At 38.7% G+C, this 20,071-nt stretch overlaps 1 protein-coding gene across 1 annotated transcript in view; it reads right to left on the bottom strand.

Annotated features, from left to right (window-relative positions):
• The window catches only part of LOC128865557 (probable G-protein coupled receptor No18), a 74,203-nt gene extending 55,383 nt beyond the window's left edge, over window positions 1-18,820 (bottom strand). Inside the window, exon 1 of the mRNA XM_054105861.1 lies at window positions 18,201-18,820. The gene's annotated coding sequence lies outside the window, so the exon portion shown is untranslated. The remainder of the gene's footprint in view (window positions 1-18,200) is intronic.
• Window positions 18,821-20,071: the final 1,251 nt, after the last annotated feature.

Below are 20,071 nucleotides of genomic sequence, written 5' to 3'. Positions count from 1 at the left end.
AGACCCTATCTACCAATAGGTATTCAAACTATACGGAAATCATCTTCAATACCTACTTAACAATGTGTGTAAGTTTGGTTTAATTCGGTTCAAAGACACGGCGGGTCCACGTTTTGGCACATATTTCGAGACCCTACTCATCAATAGGTATGAAAATTACCCCGTATTAAAGCACTTATCAACAGCTTTCATTTGATATCCATATTGTACAAACACATTCTAGGGTCCACGTTTTGGTCTCTATCTCGAGACCCTAGTCACGGAGCGGATGGAAATACTCTGAACTAAAGCATTCACCAACAGCTTCCATTTGTCCACGTTTTGACCTATATCTCGAGACCCTATCTACCAATAGGTATCCAAACTATACGGAAACCATCTTCAATACCTCCTTAACAATGTGTGTCAGTTTGGTTTAATTCGGTGCAAAGACACGACGGGTCCACGTTTTGGCATATATTTCCAGACCCTAGTCATCAATAGGTATGTAAATTACCCCGTATTAAAGCACTTATCAACAGCTTTCATTTGATATCCATATTGTACAAACACATTCTAGGGTCCACGTTTTAGTTTCTATCTCGAGACCCTAGTCACGGAGCGGATGGAAATACTCTGAACTAAAGCATTCACCAACAGCTTCCATTTGATACCCATATTGTACATACACTACCAAAGGTTACCCGGGTCCACGTTTTGACCTATATCTCGAGACCCCAGTCACGGAGCGGCATGAAAAATACTCTGTACTAAAGCATTCACCAACAGCTTCAATTTGATATCCATATTGTACAAACACATTCTAGGGTCCACGTTTTGGTCTCTATCTCGAGACCCTAGTCACGGAGCGGCTTGAAAAGTACTCTGGACTAAAGCATTCACCAACAGCTTCCATTTGATACCCATATTGTACATACACATCAGAAGGTTACCTGGGTCCACGTTTTGACCTATATCTCGAGCCCTATTTCCAAAATAAAATATAATCCATGTTACTCGTGGATGATGTAGCTTTCGAATGGTGAAAGAATTTTTAAAATCGGTCCAGTAGTTTTTGAGTCTATTCATTACAAACAAACAAAGTTTTCCTCTTTATAATATTAGTATAGATAATAATTAAAAAAAACGGATGTAGGGTATTTCTACCTGAAACACATATGGTCCATGAGCGTAGAGGGACATTTTTGCTTCTGCACGTTCATGAAACACATGTGGTTTATATACCCCCTGACGCACATATGGCTCAGGAACGTATCAGTGCTTATCAGGCGCACGTTTCCTGAACCATATGTGGCTCAGCAGACAGGGAACGTGTTAATTATATGGGAATTACTAATATAGAACGTGAAAATAGCGTTTTATTTCGCTGTAAAATTGTATGTGCATATAATTACATGGAATTCAGTACATACATAGATACATATGTACATACGTCCGAAATGAAATAATGCGAGCGATTCGTAAATACATACATACATACGTCACCATACGATGTAATTCAACATTAATGAGGTGTGGTGAGATTATCGCTTAACGCCTGTTGCTTCATTCGGTTGACAGCGAACAAACACACAAACAGCTTTTTTTGGAAAAAGAGCTGCTTTTGTTTAAACAATTTTGGTTAAATAACAAATATATCAATTTTTTTTTTGATGCAGAACGAAAGCAAATATTTCAAAGTTAAACTCTAAGAAAGTTTCATTTTAATTGGTTGATTCGTTTATGATTTATGGCCGTGAAAACAAAAAAATTATGTTTTTTTGCCACATTTTGACCGATTGCCACGCCCACTTTATATATTTCTTCACATTATATAGATATAAACCTTCCTCTTCAATCAATCTATCTTTAAAAAAAAACCGCATCAAAATCCGTTGCGTAGTTTTAAAGATTTAAGCGTATACGGGGACATAGGGACAGAAAAAGCGACTTTGTTTTATAATATGTAGTGATATCTCGTACAGGTAAAGTAGCATCTAGTTTAGCATCTAGTAGGCAAAGAGAAGAAAAAAATAAAGAAAATTAACTCAACATTTCAAATCAGCTCCTATGTATAAATTTATATCAAAACCATAAGCAGAATATCTCAGCTAAGGATTGAATTCTATAGCTAGCAGCTAATATCCATCTGATATATATATATAATATTTCCTCATTATTCCTACAAAAAACATAGGGCCGTTACACAAATCTGTAAATTTTCTCTATCTAAAGTTAGGCATTATATCTCTCTTCAGGTCTTGTTTTGGGCTGCAATTGTGAGCTCGACTTGCCTTGTTCAGGTATGTGCTGGGCGTACTGGCCTACGGCTGCCCTGCGATTTCCATTCGATGGCTATTTGCGTTACGTCGCCCGTTGGTCTACGCAGGACGTGACCAATCCATCGCCTTCCTTCTCCTAACTGCAACGTTAATAGCATCTTGTTGAGTTACCTCATATAGTCTGTTAGTCCTAACGACTTCTGGACAGTAAATGCGTCCCAAATACTTTTTGATAAAAACCGCACTTTTTTACATCGCTGGCAAAAAGGAGATTCTCTCAACTGGTTTTGTCGCCCAAAAATCTGTGTTGCTTTCTGAAGTCTGCGACTAACATCATCTGCAGATCCGCCATCGGTTGTAAAAATCCTAACCAGCTAACCTGATAGTTAGTATCAAAATGGTGCAAAAAATTATACTCGTACTAGTAAAAACAAAAACAATTAATGCTTCTGTTGTTGTAGCTGAAGTGGTTGAGTATTTCCACTGAAATAATCCTAATTAGTGACCAGCACCGTTTTACTACCACCGTCTCGTATGATGATGTTTTTTGTTTTTTTTTTTCTAAGTCAGAGCCATTTCGTGAGGTCCAAGTTTAGCAGCAAATTCTTTATCTCGATGTCTGAGATCTCATTAATTTGCTGCAAGAAAGGCTTGCCAAAGGAGCAAAGTCGTACCTTAGCTAGCCCTGGATATTCACATAAGTAGTGGAAAAGACTTTCCTTCGCCCCTTCCGCTTGACAGCTTCTGCAGATGGGATTGAATGGGAGGTAGAGTCTGGGTGCATGATCCCCTACTTTCCAATGGCCTGTAAGGGTTGCAGTTATGCGTGAGATGTTTGGCCGAGAGCATCCTAACAGATCATTCGTCCTCTGGATTTTGTAAATATGACGGCCATGTGTTTTTTGTTGTAATACATCCATCTTCTTTCGGCTAAAGCATGATAGTTTGAAGCAACGGATGCTTTTAATGTGTTGAGTGGGGTGGAGACTGCCACCACCTCTGCTGTTTCCAGTGTCGAGCCTTCTCTTGCTAGCTCATCGACTAACTCATTACCCCGTATGTTCCTATACCTATAAGTTTGCTATTTTACATATTTTTATTCCGTACCTATTTTTGGCTTGCAGAAACTTTCAACTAAGATGCACTATCGCCTAAGCATAAACAAGGTTTAGGATATCTTATTACTAAGGCTTTAGTTTTCGCCTGTACTTTTAGGCTAAAAATAGTAACTTAATATTTGGCATGCGATTGGTTATCATATTTCTTCGCTTATGATGTTGCTAAAATGGATTAACTCTTCATGAAAAAAGCTTAGTTTACATTGTGTATAGGCTGTTTCAAATGCAAGCCTATCTTTGAATAAGAAACAGAATAAATAAAACTCAAATATCTACGGAGAGGCACGCGCGGTGCCAATATAAACATTCTCTCCGACAGTCAAGCACCTCTAAAATCGCTTCTCATTCCAATCAAGGTTGGTCTGGGAATGTTTTAAAATCCTCAGCACCCTAGCATCAAGGAACTTTGTTACCTTGATGTAGGTTCCAGGGCATAAGGGCCACGAAGGGAATGAAATTGCGGACACTTTAATAAAAAAGGGGGCAAACACTCCCTTCATAGGTCCTAAGCCTCTCTTTGGGGTAAATAACATCTTCAAAAGTGTCTTTCTACGTGAGCAGGAACAACAGGGCCTAATCGATTACTGGAGAGCCCAATCGGGTATGCGGCAATCGAAAAGACTCATAGATCCAGAACGGATAAAGGCAAAAGCAATCATTAACCTAAGCAGAAAGGACATGTAACTTTACACTGAACTACTAACAGGACACTGTAAGCTTAATTATAACATGAAAAAGATAGGTGTGGTAGAAAACGATTACTGTAGACCCTGCAAAGAGACACAATAAACAGCAGAACACGTTCTATGCGACTGCCCAGCACTGGCACGACGCAGACTAAATTACCTTGAAAATGGGGCTATAAATCTAAACCTCCTCGTAGAAATTAAGCCTACAGCTGTCTTAGGATTTATTAATTTCCTAAAACTGTTCGAGTAGGCTACATGGCTGCACAATAGATCTATTCAGGTCGCAGTGCACAAACAGCCAATCAATAATAATAATAAGAAATAAAACTCAATTTCTTGTGGTGAACTTGTATATTTATTTATTAGCAAGATGAGATCAAATCGCTGCACTAAGGTGGACAATTTCCAGCACCACAAAGGTTCGTAACATGACTACCGATCTTAATGTACAAAATATCGATTGTTAGATGGACCGTAGGACATGAAGCACCACCCTAATAAAACCAAGGCAGTGTTTTGTTGCCACTTTTTGGTTAAGTTGCCTTCGAGTTGGAAATGTTTATCGCCCAAAATTATGTTCTCAGCCGCTTACATCACAGTTTTAATGTTTCACTAAAAATAAAACAAAAAGGGGCACTTTTAGTGAAGTGATCTATGGCTGTGCAAAGTAATCGATGAATGTTTATTTGAAACCTTAAAAAATTGTAACCTTTCTCTTAAAATCGCTATTATTGAAATTAACTTCTAACTATTAAATAATTTCTACTACACTGCTGGTTTTATATGAAAAAAACTTTATTTTGAATAAGACAAAAAAAAAAACAATTAACTGATCAATTAGGAGGCGCATTTGAAAAGTATGTGCAAAGTCAGCGAGATGGCATTACTGGCGCGTATCGAGGTTATGTTTAACTAGTAGTCTCTCTTGGAAGAACACACACCAAGTTTCATACAGATCGGTTTATTTCTTTGTGACTGTCAACATTTGAAACGAGAAAGTCGAGTGATTTTCCCTTTCCATCACGACAACGCATCAACTCACGCCTCAGCAGTTGTGGTGGCAAATTTGATGGAAATAGAGTTACAACTCGTTTCACATCCCTCTTATAATCCAAGCTCCAGAACTCCATTGAGTCCCTCGGACTAAAATTTGTTCCCCGTAGAAAGAATAACTGGTGGGAAAAAGATTTTATTCAAACGTGGAGGAGTTGGCCGAAACGAATGGCTATTTTTAAGACTTGAACAAATCCTATAATTCAGAAGGGGTCAACAAACTATGGTAAAAAACAGCGTTGAATGAAATGTATAAGCCTAGAAGAAGACTATGTGGAAAAATAAAGAGGTTTATCCCAAAAAAATTAAGTAGTTTCTATTTTTGCACGCACTTTTCAAACTAGAATTTTCTGCTTGTAAAGCTATGGTCTATTTATTATAAGATGGGTATCCCTCGGCCGGAAGAGGCCGGAAGAAAGGCGCATACGCTCAGCCTAAAAACCCGTATCTTAAGTTTATTAAGAGAGCTGGGTTTAGATAAGATACTGTGTTGAGTGGAGAGTCGAAGTGCATACCTCATTTTCAATCATTCATTCAAATATGTAGTCTATATGAGACCAGCTAAGCACTGTCGAATTTATGTTCGTTTTTGTAAGCGATTTGTTTAAATATAGACGTAAATACTTTTATGCAGTATTTTCCGAGAAAAAATGACCAGACTAATTAGTGCAGGTAATTTTAATTGCTTAGAGTATAAATAGTTGAATGATATTTCGCATGAAAAATTTTTTTTCATCCCAAATTGCAAAGAAATGTCGTGCTTCATTAAAGCAAATTACGAGCACATTTTAGATGCGTACATACATACAAACATATTAACACAGGCGCAAGTGCATTGCTGCTCTTAAAAACAAAGAACACTGATGCGTTCAGCGCGGAACACATCAACTCAATGCATAAATAGTACAAATATGTTTTATTATTATATTACACATTCATTATATCTTCACCTATTCACAATACGAATTTATTTTCTAAAAATGTATGAAGAAAAAATCTCTGTTGCTTATGACGACTAATGACGAACATTTTAGCATTATTTTAGCGCCAATAGGCCATATAGCCTAGATACATATCACGCATGAATTCGCCAAACAGATGTGCATAAATATGTTTGTATGTGTATTAGGGCGGATACATTTTGTTTTTTGGAAATCGTTCCTAGCAGACTCGGATTCTATCCGAGCAGTGCTTATCCGTGGGACATCTACTCAGAAGTACTGCAGTTAATCATAAGTCAATGGCTACCCTTAGGTATACGGCAAGTTCAGTTAATCGGTACAAAGAGGCCGCATTGTAGGTCCGGAACTCGTCTGTAGCATCAAAACCGATGACTATCACTATCGATCAAAGCCGATCACTACCAACTTGAACAGTCAAGCTGTTGTAAAATTTCTACAGCGCAATAATACTTATTCTGAAGTAGCAATGAAATGTAGATCTACCAGCTTGATCCAAAAGTTCCTGGAATATATTAAGAAAATTCAAGATATGAGTTCACTCCTCAAAAGTGATATTATCGCCTTCGAAGTACTCCCCATCAACTGCAACGTTATTGTGTTAGCGTTTGATGCAGCTCTCAAAACATAAAACTCTGATTTCAGTATAGCCATCAGAGCAGTCTTCGATGTTTCCCTGTGCTTTGAGGGTTGTGCTAGGGCTATCTTTCCGAGCAGGCAAGATTGGAAAGAGGGGAGAGTTGTTGCGGGTATAGATGCCTCTGTTTTCACTGACGGATCCAAAATGGAGTCTGGAGTGGGAGCGGGGGTCTACTCCAAATCAGCCACCATTTCGGTCTCCTATAAACTGCCGGAGACAAGCAGCGTCTTTCAAGCAGAGGTCTTCGCGATCCTGCAGGCATGCAAAATGCTTCGGGATCGCTGTTGGGAGGGAGACATAAATATTTTTTCCGATAGCCAAGCTGCAATCAAGGCACTGTCGTCGTCGTATTGCAGCTCTCTTCTCGTGAACTCCTGTAAGGAGGAACTCCAACGCCTCGAACGTGCAGGAAACATCTCCCTCATCTGGGTTCCTGGGCACAGGAATTTAGAGGGAAATGAAATTGCCGATGAGCTTGCCAAGAAGGGGGCGGCAGAACCGAGTCCAGCTGCCCTTTTCTCAGACATCGGTATCCCCGTGGCCGTCGTTAAAGGGAAACTACACAACTTCTTTCTAAGAAAAGCGCAAGACAGATGGAGGTCTGTCTCATCGTGTGCCATTTCGAAAGCACTATGGCCTCAATACGACATAAATAGAACGCTTAAGGTGATGGGAACCCCCCGCCATTCAATTTCCAAACTCATTGCGGTGATCACTGGCCACTGGGTGATCGGCACTCACGCGGAGAAGCTTGGAATTCCGTACAATCCCCATTGCAGAAGCTGTGGGGATCCTACAGAGAAAGAGACTGTGGAACACTTTCTCTGCAGATGTCCGGCTTTGGCGGCTAGGTGCTTGAGATTCCTCAGCGTTCCCTTTGGAGATGACTTGATGAAATTCTCCAGCCTAGATCCCTTTTCTCTCCTCCGCTACATCAACAGCACTGGATGGCTGTAGACGGTCTTTTCTCCTCCCTTCATCCTCTCGCAGGTAGTGGTCCACTTTATGGTATCAAAACGGCACGTAAGTGCTACTTGTAGCGTACCTGGGGTACTCTTGCCATCTTACCTACCTACCTTCCCTTACTTCCTTTCGGCTACTAAAATGCGTGCCGCATTGCGGCTTTTTGACTCGCTTTACCAGAAAAAATCGCATGGAGCCAAATCAGGCGAACTCGATGGCTGTTGAATGGTATTTGCTTCGTTCTTGGTCAAAAATTCACGGATAATGACGACAGTTTCTCGACATTTCTAAGGTCTTCGCACCATTGAATCCATTTTTTAAGCAAAATTTAATACAGACCCGTTTTGGCAAATCCAAATCCATTTCTTAAACTATAAAAAATCGAAAACACGTGCAGAGGTCGATTTACTCAAGACGGCGTAACTTTTACAATTCTTAAGCAATGGCGATTAAATTTTAGTAGGAATGTTAATCACAGACGTAGCAACCTAACAAAAAAACAGAACTCAAATAAGTTGACTTAAAGCGTCACCTGGCGGTTCTTTCAGGAACGAGCTGGTATTCTAAATGAGCTGACTAAGCGGTACACCACGAACGTTGTCTGGGCTCCTGAACACACAAACATCTCGGAAAATTCCGTCGCGTACGAGGTGGCTAGGAGGAGAACTGATCTTAAATCAGTCAACTCTGCTCAATATGTGGGCATATCTTTATCTTCAAGCAAGCTCCGGAGCAGATCGTTCTATTTCGCACAAGCCAACTGTAGATGGAACACGGAGCTCACTTGTATGGTAACTAAAGAGATCTGTCTTAGAAGCAATGAGCACAGAATTGGATCCCTCATCATTAGTACTGGGCCAAACGGGAACATATAGGGTTTCTGTCGTAGCTGCATAAGCGAGTAAAAGATGAAGATCTTTGAACACTTCTTCTGTAATTGCGCCGCTCTTTCAAGAATGCGATATCGCTGGGGTCTTACTACTTTGGATGTCTAGCAGACTGGGCTAGCATCCAAAGTATTTTAGGTGCAGATGAAGTAGTTTCACCATGTTGGGAAGTAGAGGGGTAACTTGAGTCCAAACTATTGGTATCACAATATGCCTATAAGCCTAAGTTGGCTCCCTCTACAATCTTATGGAGCGTGGCAACCACCTTAGCCTAAAATAAATAAATAATTGGCGCATACATTTCTAATAGGTATTTGGTCGTGTTTCTGCTCCTATTTGTGGCGTATGTCTTGATGTTGTTCCACAAATGGAAGAAAATACAGTTTTAAGCCGACACCGAATAGCAGTTATGTTTAAAGAGGGCTTTTTCATGGCAGAAATATACTCGGAGATTTTACAATAGAAAAAACTTTCTCTTCATTTTCGTGTTTCTCGCACGGAGACCCAAACCTACATACTGCGAATGTCACGCTCCAATCCATTTGGTCACGGCGGCTGCCTAGCCTAAAGTATTACGAATGTTATTTTGTTTATAAAACAAACTTGAACTTGGAAATTTTCAGAACGTTGCAGTTATTTTTGATGTCTATTACATATTTAGAGAACCCCAGGATGGCGTTGTGAAGACATTTTTCTGCGTATTTTTTTAATATTGTAATAGAAAAAGTTAATGAAATGTATGCAATTTTTTATATGTAGGTCATCGTCATCATTGTGAGCTCAACAACCCAGTCCAAGTCTGCTGTAACATTTGCCTCCAATTCAATTGATCTCCCGCTTTAGTTCACCAACAACGTATACCAAATAGCTCGGCATCCTGATCTACGCCATCCAACCATCGAAGTTTTGGTCTGACTTTGCCTCCATTTATTCAGTCCGTACCCAGTAAAATTTTCTTCGGTGCGTACGCTTCGTTTGCTCTTATAAGGCGGCCAACTCATCGTAGACTGGTAAACTTTATTGTCGTGACAATATCCGAGTGGTTATATATCCTTTGAAACCCGTGATTGAATCGTTTTCTCCAAATTCCCTTTTTCGTAAACAGCACCAAATAAGTTTCATAGCTCAAAAAGTTGAGCTTTGCCATCGGCCGTGTATATGTAAATCGAAAATTAATTTTTAACATGTTTTTCTAACCATGGCTGTTTTTTTTTTTTTTGATTTTACTTACAATTAACAACTTATTTACAATTCATTTTGATTTTAAAAAACAGGTGGTGTATTTTTTCCACTTTCTATGTTCATTGCATAACTCCCTCTCAATTCCAGTATTAATTAAAGACAACTTCTTTTTATAACTTAGGGTGTTTGAAGTTTGATATACTCTACTCGGCTCTTTTTCTTAAAATTTCATGTAGAACCCGAACCTGCTAAAAACAAAGGTGAGAAAAATTATTACATACCAATTGGCCCACCCTAATGTACGTACACATATACAATATATTATATTTCCATGCTAGTGGCTTCCAGATGATAAACATCAATCTATGTATATACAGATGTATATATGGATGTGTGTATATAAACCAATTTAAGTATAAAATTTGGCTGCAATTTAATGCTGCTCATGAAAGCTGTGGGATACAGCTACCTGCCTCCATCACAAACAAACACAGATATGCACGGATACTCATAGGTATACAAGTATATGGATGTAAATGTGAATGTACGTATGATGAATATTGAAAATAAAAATCGAAACTTACTCCTAAAATCGTGAGAATGTTTGTTGTAAACCGTTAAATCGATTGTGATGTATTTTTAGCGCTTTATTAAGAGTCTATTTAGATTCACTAGGTGGCGCTGATGTAGAGATATATGTAGATATATGAAATTCCTTTTGAGGTCAGATGTATCAAAGGACACAAATTTTGGTTTTTTCCTTAACCCTCAAGAACACGCGCTATGAGCATTTTGCTCAAGCAATTTTTCATTTCGCGAAATTTTTATGTTCTATTGCAATTCTGGCACTAATTGTGGTGAGTACCTTCGCTAGTATGTAGTTGTGCATCGTACTTTGACGAGCATTTCTTTCGATTAGTGCACGATCGGACGTGTAGGCAGACGGTTGATTTTTAAGAGCGGCATTTTGCTCATTGCGCGAGAAACAATGTAAGTATTTCTTGATTTATCTTTTTTGTTGAAAACCTCGGGTTGTGAAAAGGGTTGCTGCCCCAATTTTGAATAGTGGCAGAAACATTACCATGGATAATTATTTTACTTCAATGCCTTTAGCAGATGAACTATACAAACAATATAGAACGACCATTGTGGGTACAATAAGAAAAATAAAAAAGGAAATTCCACCTCAATTTATTTCAGCAAAAGGAAGGTCGCAACCACATACAATTACTGCATTTGCCGAAAACAAGGTTCTTGTCTCTTACGTTCCAGTGAAAAAAACGAAAAAAGTTGTACTTATACTATCATCACTTCATGCCGATGGCCAAGCTAATGATGAAACATCTGAGAACAAACCCGAAATAATAACCTTTTACAACCAGACGAAAGGGGGTATAGACACTGTTGATCAAATGAAAGGCACATATTCAGTTTCCAGTGGGCCAATGCGCCTCTTTTTCACGCTTATTGACATTACTGGCATAAACGCACAAATTATTTACAAATCAAATACAGGCAATTTAACCCAGAGGAGGACGTTTCTAAAGGAAATTGCCCTGGAGCTAATAAAGCCACATATTTCTAATCGGTAGGCCATAAAAACTTTACCTCGTGATTTAAGAAATACTATGGATCGCATTGTACCAGCAAAAGAACCTGAAAACCAACACCTACAACCTGGCTTTTGCGAGCTTTACCCCAGGAGTAAAAACAGACGTTCGAAAAAAGGCTGCACTTTATGTGGAAAATTACTTCGCACGGAACACGTTAAGTATATGTGCCCATCTTGCTTCGAAAGCAACGTAAATGCCAATCTTACCGAAGACTGATTTTTGTCTTTTATTTATTTATTTTGCTACAAGAAGTTTTTTTTGTTAATATACTAAAGTATGAATGTAAAATTTTTGGTTATGTCTTGTTTGAATGAATCTATATAATTTTACAGTGTGAATTTCTTAAATAAACACATAATTGCAAAAAAATGACTTGGTATTATAACTATGACGGTAGACATGGAAATGTTTAAAAATCGTAATCCATTAAAAAGTTCCATTCTTACATGAAGTGAGCAAAATGCTCATGCGCGAGAATCCGTGCTATCTTACGAGGCGCGTGTTGTCGAGGGTTAATTGACCACTTGACGGATATATACTTTTCCACTTAGTAGCAAAAATTATGAAGGTAGAAATAAAAATTTCGATCACTAAAAATCAATTTTTTTTAGTAAAAACTTAATTAAAATCTGAAAAAAATATGTTGGGTATGGCAATAAGTTTCCGCCCTCGTAAAAGAGGTTTTGCTGCCGATACTATTTTTGTGTCCGCTGTAATAATATACTGGTGATTTGAAGGTGTATATGTGAGGTATCGATCGCAGTAGTTGACATTCGTTTGAAGCGTAAAGATCCTTTTTGATCTGACGTCAAAAATGTCTACGTTCGTCCCGAAAAAAAAGCATTTGAGGGAAGCAATGCTTCATTATTACCTTTTAAAAAAAGTGCAGCTGAAACCCGTCATATATTGATCAATATTTTCCGTAATCACGCGCTATCAAATACAACATGAAAATAGTGGTTTCGACGCTTTCAAGGTGGCAATTTCGACGTGAGTGATAAAGATCGCGAAGAGGCACCGAAAAAATTCGAAGATACTTAACAACAACAATTATTGGAAGAAGACGCAGGTCGAACCCCTGATGATATGTATAAAGAGTTGGATGTTGACAGATCAACCATCAGTAAACGTTTGCACGCGATGCGAATGGTCCAGAAAGTAGGTAACTGGGTGCCACATCAATTGAAGTTGAAGGATATCGAGAGACGTTTGGTGACGTGTGAGAGGCTTCTTGAACGGCAGAAAAGGTTTTCTGCATCGCATCGTCACTAGCGATGAAAAATGGATCTATTATGATAACCCTAAGCATCGAAAAAGTTGAAGCCTGCTAGGTGAACCAGATTCATCGACAGCGAAACAAAATATTCATGCTTCAAAGGTTATGTTGTGCACCTGTTGGGATCAGAAGGATGTCATCTATTATGAACTCCTTAAACCATCTGACACCATCATTGGCGATCGTTACCGACTGAAGCTAATGCGTTTGAATCGAGCTCTCAAAAGAAAAGCGGCCGGAATGGGACGGTAGACATGACAAACTGGGTTTGCTGCATGACAACGTCAGGCAAATCGGTCCAGAGTGTATTTAGAGTGACTGAATTGGGAAATCTTGCCGCACACTCCGTATTCTCCATATATTGCACCTTCGGATTACCATCTGTTCCAATCAATGCAGTCAGCCCTTATTGGAGAGCGGTTCACTTCTTACGAAAGCATCGCAAACTGGCTCAATGAATGGATTAAGTCAAAAGGATTTGAATTTTTCGTCAGAGGAATCCGTATGCTGTCTGAAAGATAGAGTAAAGCTGTAGCTTCCAATGGCACATACCTCATGTACTATTTGATTGTTCAAATAATTCGTCCCTTTTGCTAAGAAAGGACGGAAACTTATTCCCATACCCAATATATACCCTAATTTGGGTTATTGCAGGAAAACTCGTTATATAAAATATTTTCAAACTGTTCCGTTTCTTTATCACCCATCCATCCCTTCATCTTCAGCCTTATTTTTTCACTCGCATATATGATAAATGGATATTTTCAAAAGCAATTGACAAGAATTGAGGCGATTTTTCTTTCTGAGTACTTGATATAAAATATCGGCTAATATCGATACTAAGCAACGCCAGTAACAATAAAACTCAATAAAGGGTTGGGCCACCCCTGTGTGTGTGGGTTTTTTTTTTAATCATATGCTATTTTGACAGGGAGAGCTCTTTCCCTGGCAGAAACTCAGTGCAATATTACCGCAGAATGAAGTGAATTGCGTCGCGAAATATTGCAAACTTATTCCCAAAGTCAATGCTGTGTAGTCCGAACCGTGCGTTTCTTGCAAATAATTCAAAGTCGTCCTTTCTAGCGCGGCGTATTTTCTTTCGCCTCTGCTATGTTAACAATCAAAACTCCGCGTTTGGAGATCGGGAAACCAGCACGAGATCGACAAGAGGTCAATGCATGCTCAGAGAGAAGCGATTCGGTGCGGATATTTAAGCGGTGGCAACATCGGTCCATTTTTCTTTGAAAATGCAACTCGAAAAGCCACTTCGATCACCGAAGAGTGCTGCAGAGGCATGGCAAATGATCTTTTGTGGCTGTCAATTGAAAAGATGGACTTGGACGATCTTTGGTTTTAGTAGGATGGTGCGTCATGGCGAACAGCTCATACCACAATCGATCTTTCGAGTGCCAAGATCGATAATGTACATAAATTAGCCACTTGAGAGCTGCGATTTAACGCCGTTAGACACTTTATTGTGAAGTGCCGTGAGAGACAGCTGTTATGCGAACAATCCATTAACAATTTAAGCCCCTCAAAGGAGTATTATTGAGATGGAACCACAAGCCGTTACCAAGGTCTTATTACAGCGTCCGGCACTCGAAGTGTAACCACCTTCAGACCGCTCGAGCTGCATCATCAATAGTGTAATTCCATTATATTTGGCTGAAAAATCACAACCAGCGATGTTCGTGAGCTCGATTGTTTGTCGCACCATTACTCGTTACAATGATACTGGTAGCGAAAAGTCATGGAAGTGGTCATCAAAAGACTACAACGTCACGTGAAATGGTTCAAAAAGTGCAGAAGTTACTTCAGCGAAATCCCCCACGAAGTGCCAATCAAATGGCGAAAGAACTGAAAATATATGATAATGGTTTGGGCCGTTGTAACCGCAGATGGGCGCTCTCCAATCGCTTTCCTCGAGCCTGGTGTCAAGGTAAATGCGAAATATTATCGGGGAAGTATTCTGGTGGATGCTTTGAAGCTGTGGGCAAACAAACATTTCAATGGCAGACCATGGACGTTTCACCAGGACTCGGCACCGTCTCACCCAGCTCGAGTGAGCAACGTTCCGAACTGCGTAACATCTACCCAATGGCTCTCAAATTCACCAGACGCGAATCCGATGGATTATTCTCTTTGGGCCATTTTGGAGAGCAAGGTCCGAATGAAAAGGTTCACCATTCTCGAAGCGTTGAAAAAAGCCATTGTCCCCAAATGTGCTAAAATATCTGCAAGTCACATTTGGGCAGCTTGCGATTCGTTTCTGGACCATCTCAAAGTCATAGTAAAGGCAAAAGGTGGTCATATCAAGCAAAAGAAAATTGATTATTAATTTTGTATTAATTTCACACATTTTTTAATTGAATTTTTGAATTGAATAAAAGTAATTTTCCAAACTGAATTTATGGCCTTTTTAATTGGTTACACTTCGAGTGGCGGCATTGCATGAGCATTTGACTATGAGAAAGCTCTGTTCAAAGTGGGTGCCGCGTTTGCTCACTGTTTTGCTTCATCAAGACAACGCTCCGCGTAAGAAGTCAATCATAACAAAGGCAAAACTACATGATTCGAACTTTGAATTGCTCCCGCATACACCATATGCATCAGATTTGGCTCGCAAAGACCTAAAACAATGCTCGCCGGTAAGAAATTTCGCTCGAATGAAGAGATTAACGCTGAAACTGAGGCCTATTTTGAGGCAAAAGATAAATCGCTCTACAAAAGTGGTATTGAAATGTTAGAGCGGCGCTGGAATTGTTGGGTTGTTTTTGATGGAAATTACGTTGATAAATAAAGCTAATTTCGCAAAAAAAGCAAAAAGCACGTGTTTTCTTTGTTAGGCCTGGGACTTTTCAGCCCATGTGTTACATACGTGCGTATGTAAAAATAGTTTTGGTGGTAGCAGTATTATGGCGCGGGCAGCATTTTCATCACGAGGAAAAGCAAATATTTATTTTGTGTGAAACCAAAAGAATTCTAAAATATACACGGAATTGTTGGACTATGCGCTCATCTCTTATTGGACGACAAAATGGATGAAGGCTGCATTTTCCAACAAAACAACCCTGTCATTTACATTTGCGAAGAAGCATTGAATTTGGTTGAAGGGCGCAACATACAGCTTATAAGGCCTCAAAATGGCCATTAAAGGAGCTTGGAAAGATTTGCATCGTACTTTCCTGTAAAATTTAAGTAAATCAGTGCCAAAACGTATTTTTGAAGCTATTGGGACAAATGGAGGACCAATTAATTATTAAAAGCTCTGTAAATATGCCGACAATAAAAATTAAGTTGATTCGTTTATACGAATATGTTTTTATTTTTAGTATGATATTTAAAATGCAACAAATTACAAGGTGAAGTCCAACATAAAAAAGGCTTGCGTCATAAAAATGGTTTTAAGGGGGGAAACCGACTTAGATCGATCAAAAAATTTTTTTTTTATTGTATAAACCGTTAGTATAACTACTCAAGAATATGTGTTAAAAATTTTACAGCGAAATTCGCATTAATCGCGATTCTATGAGCACTTAAGTGACTGCCCGTCGGTTCCGCCCCAGAGCGCGCGTTAGTTAGAACGACGTTTTTCTCGAAACTACTTTTTTCAACTGGGGGCACTCTAGCTCAAAAAGTTATAGACCAATCGTTATAAATTTTTTTCTGAGTACCCCTTATTCAATCCTAATCCATATGAACCTAATTTTGGGATTATATTATCATTAAAAATATATTTCTTTTAATATTTTTTTACCACAATTAGGTTCATATGCTTAGGAAATATGTTGTTAATAAAAAAAAAATGCTGTTGATTTCAGAGAAAAATTGTAACTTCAAGAATTCCCAGCAGCAAGACACTCGGATGGCCATCGTCCATGAACAGCACGCTCTAACGCCACTATCTCCCGCGGAAATAACTTCAAAAAAATTTAAAAGTGTACCTAAAAATATAAATAAAATATCCTCTAAACTTAAACAATTTCTGATTATTCCCTCTTTGTTCAAAAAATTCTCGAAAAACAACAAAATTTTGGCCTCCTAAACCGGTTAAGGGCGCCATCTTTTTAATTAGTTAGTGCGTTGGAAGTTACATCTCTAGCTGACTTCCACTGAATGCTTAGTGACATTCGGTTTAGTGGAGGCGAAGTTATTACGTCTAAAGTGTCAGAATGTTTGTGTCAGCGGTACAAAAATGAGCTTCGAACAAAGCGTTAATATCAAATTTTGTTTTAAAATCGGTAAAACATTTACCGAAACATTTGAATTGATGAAAAAAGTTGATGGCGATGGAATCCGGAATCCATCTTGTCCCATAGTTCATGAGTGGTTTACACGTTTCGGAGATGGTTGTGAGGACATACATGACACTGAACATACGGACCACTCAAAATCAGTAATCACTGAAAACTTCATCGAAATTGTTCGTAAATTTATCCAAAATGAACTGAAATTCATGAAATCAGAGTTGAATATCTCCAAAACATCGATTTATCGCATTTTAACTGAAAAGTCTGTGCACGTTTCATTCCGCACAAGTTAACTGAGGCCCAAAAATTGCTCATAACTCAACATCCGAAAGGCCTTTACAACATTGTAACTGGTGATGAAACGTGGTGTTTCAAACATAAACCTGAAACCAAGCGCCTAAGTGCCGAATGGAAGGCCCCAGATGAGCCACCACCTTAAAAATCGCGTTTGGAGAAGTCAAAAATCTGCTCGATGCTCTTTTGTTTTTACGATTCCAAGGGAATTGTCCACAAGGAGTTCGTGTCAATGGGCCAAACCGTCAATGCAATTTTCTATCTTGGCGTTTTGAAGCGTCTGTTGCAACGCATTCGTCGAAAACGCTCTGAATACCGCGAAGGAGGAAGCTGGCGCTTATTGCATGATAATACACCATCTCATGGATCCACTCTTGTGACTGATTTATTGACTAGAAATCGCATTTTAACCTTCAATCGCTCACCGTGATCGCCTGATATGACTCCGTGTGACTTCTACCTACCGGAAAATTGCATTTGGCCATGAAAGGAAAACGTTTTGCGTCCGTAGAAGCCCTCCAAAAGGCTTGTACCGACATCCCGAAGGACATTCCGGTCAATGACCTGAAACACTCTTTCGAAAAGCTTTTAGGTCGCGCAAAACAATGTATCGAGGCCAGAGGGGACTATATTGAATAAATAAACTCGAAAGTTCCTGTTGTTTCTCTTTTAGCTCAGTCTTGTTTATTTTGGACTTCACCTTGTAGGTATAACGTATAACAACAACAAGGAAACTTGGATTTTGCATGCAAACTAAATTTCCGTTAGTTTGACAAACAATATGGGTTAGAAGTTGTTGTGAGCAATGCATTGAGAAAAGGGAGAGAAGGTAGTGAAGCTAAAATCAAGAGTGCGTTGATACGAATATGTGGTACTGTGCATGGACCACCCTAGGCAATATCAACAACTGTTTTGACATTAGTTTGTGAAAGTGAAAGTGTACGATGATAGGAACCTCTATATTTATAACAATAATTTATAATAAGAAATTAACAAATTTAATAAATATACTTACAGTTCCTATTCAAATGCATCTACTAGTCCCAGTATGGAGCAACAAATACTCGAAGATTTGCATACCAAATATCTTTTCAAATGCATGAAAGTAGGTATTTAATTCGGATTTACTTCACTAAGTACGAAGATTGTTTAATTTTTTTATTTTTATTTCAATAAACCATTAAAATTGTCACCATTAATTAAGTAGACTTTAGTATTTCACTCCAGATGTATATTAAACACACACATACACATACATATGTATGTATGTATATCTACTTCACGCGCGTATGCAAATGAATATTTATAGTTGTAACTCGCTTCAATCACTTAATATTTAATTATCTTCGCCATTAACTAAAGGAATAAATCTAATGGATTCACACAAATCCCCACTTTGACAAGAATTTTTATTCCGCCACGCCAAGCCGACTTAATTAATAGCTATTACGGATTTCAATCACGGACACGGCAATTAAATTAATTTCCTAATGTATTTTAACTTATCACTTCTTTGACTTGCTGGACCACTAATTCTGGTGTCGTGTGTTTATTGCGCTCGTTTTCACAATTATTGTTTGTTTATTTTTTATTTTCGCTGAGCATTTTATTCTCCACCATAATCGACTGTTTTCGTTGAACGTCTCCAACGGACTGTTGTTGATGCGAATCCTTCAGTGCCGGCTGTCTGACAATTGACCCTGTTGCTTTCTTTTGTTTCCAAAGCTGCGGCAGCCATGGTTGCCACTGCGCCTCTTTACGCGCTATTCAACAATACATACCGCTGCTGTGCTCGTAGCGGTTGTTGCGTTATAATGAGCTCATTGTCATTTTGCTACTTTGCTCCCGCTGTACGAATAGCGAGCCATTGAAATACATACGTACTCGTTTCTCTTTATGTTGTTGTGTGATTTTCGTAGGCCGCACATATTTACAGGCCTATGTAAATTTCATGTCCACCCACTTTTTAACCACACGCACCACCAAATTCGTCCCACACGAAGGAAATTGCTAATGAATTTGTTTCAATTATTCGCAGCAGTTGGGCCGGTTCCAGTGACCACTTCATTATAACGTCACAAGTGAGGGAAAATTCAAAAAATTAGGTACTAAAGTTTTGTTTGTTTGTTTTTTTTTTTTTTGATATTTTGAGACTTTTCCTTCGAATGAGTGAAAGTGTGAGTAAAATTTGTTGAATGTTTAAATATTTTCGCAAAACTTTAACGATTTACTCAAGCCTGCATATACATACGGGCGTGTGTATATATAGTTTATAAGAGTATAAGGCATGTTCTTATTTCGCTGCAATTAAATTTTCATTTGTTACCTAGAAAAACTTTCAAATGCACACGAGCCCTTAAGTTTTTAATAACCAAGGTGGCGCAAAACTAATCATCCACCTTTTTTTTTTTTATAACTTCGTTTAGGCTTTTCCAAATTGAATAAAGAACAAAGCGGATGGGTCTGGTGTTGAACAAGGACAAAACGCTGACTAATCAAACAAACAGTCAGCGCACTCGCGTCTTGGCACCCTCCTCACTGCTGACAATTATGATTTCGAGGTTGTAAAAGACTTCGTTTATTTGGGAACCAGCATTAACACCGATAACAATGGCAGCCTTGAAATCCAACATAGAATCTTTCTTGCCAACAAGTGCTTCTTTGCACTAAGTAAACTCAATTGCTTACTAAAGTAAAGTAAAGTTAAGTAAAGTCCTCTCTCGACGAACAAAACTAACACTGTATATGGATCTTATCATGCTCGTCCTATCGCACAGTGCGGCCGATTCCCGAAAAGCTGGCCAAAACTCAAAAAATTAAGTAATTGATTCAAAATTTCTTACTCGGGGGTTGTCGGGGTCGCTGATTACGAATTTGATCTTAAAA

The sequence above is a fragment of the Anastrepha ludens genome, chromosome 2 (assembly GCF_028408465.1).
Source record: "Anastrepha ludens isolate Willacy chromosome 2, idAnaLude1.1, whole genome shotgun sequence".
Taxonomy (NCBI): domain Eukaryota; kingdom Metazoa; phylum Arthropoda; class Insecta; order Diptera; family Tephritidae; genus Anastrepha; species Anastrepha ludens.
The sequence above is the reverse complement of the archived record's forward strand: the minus strand, read 5'-3'. Positions and strand labels throughout refer to the sequence as shown.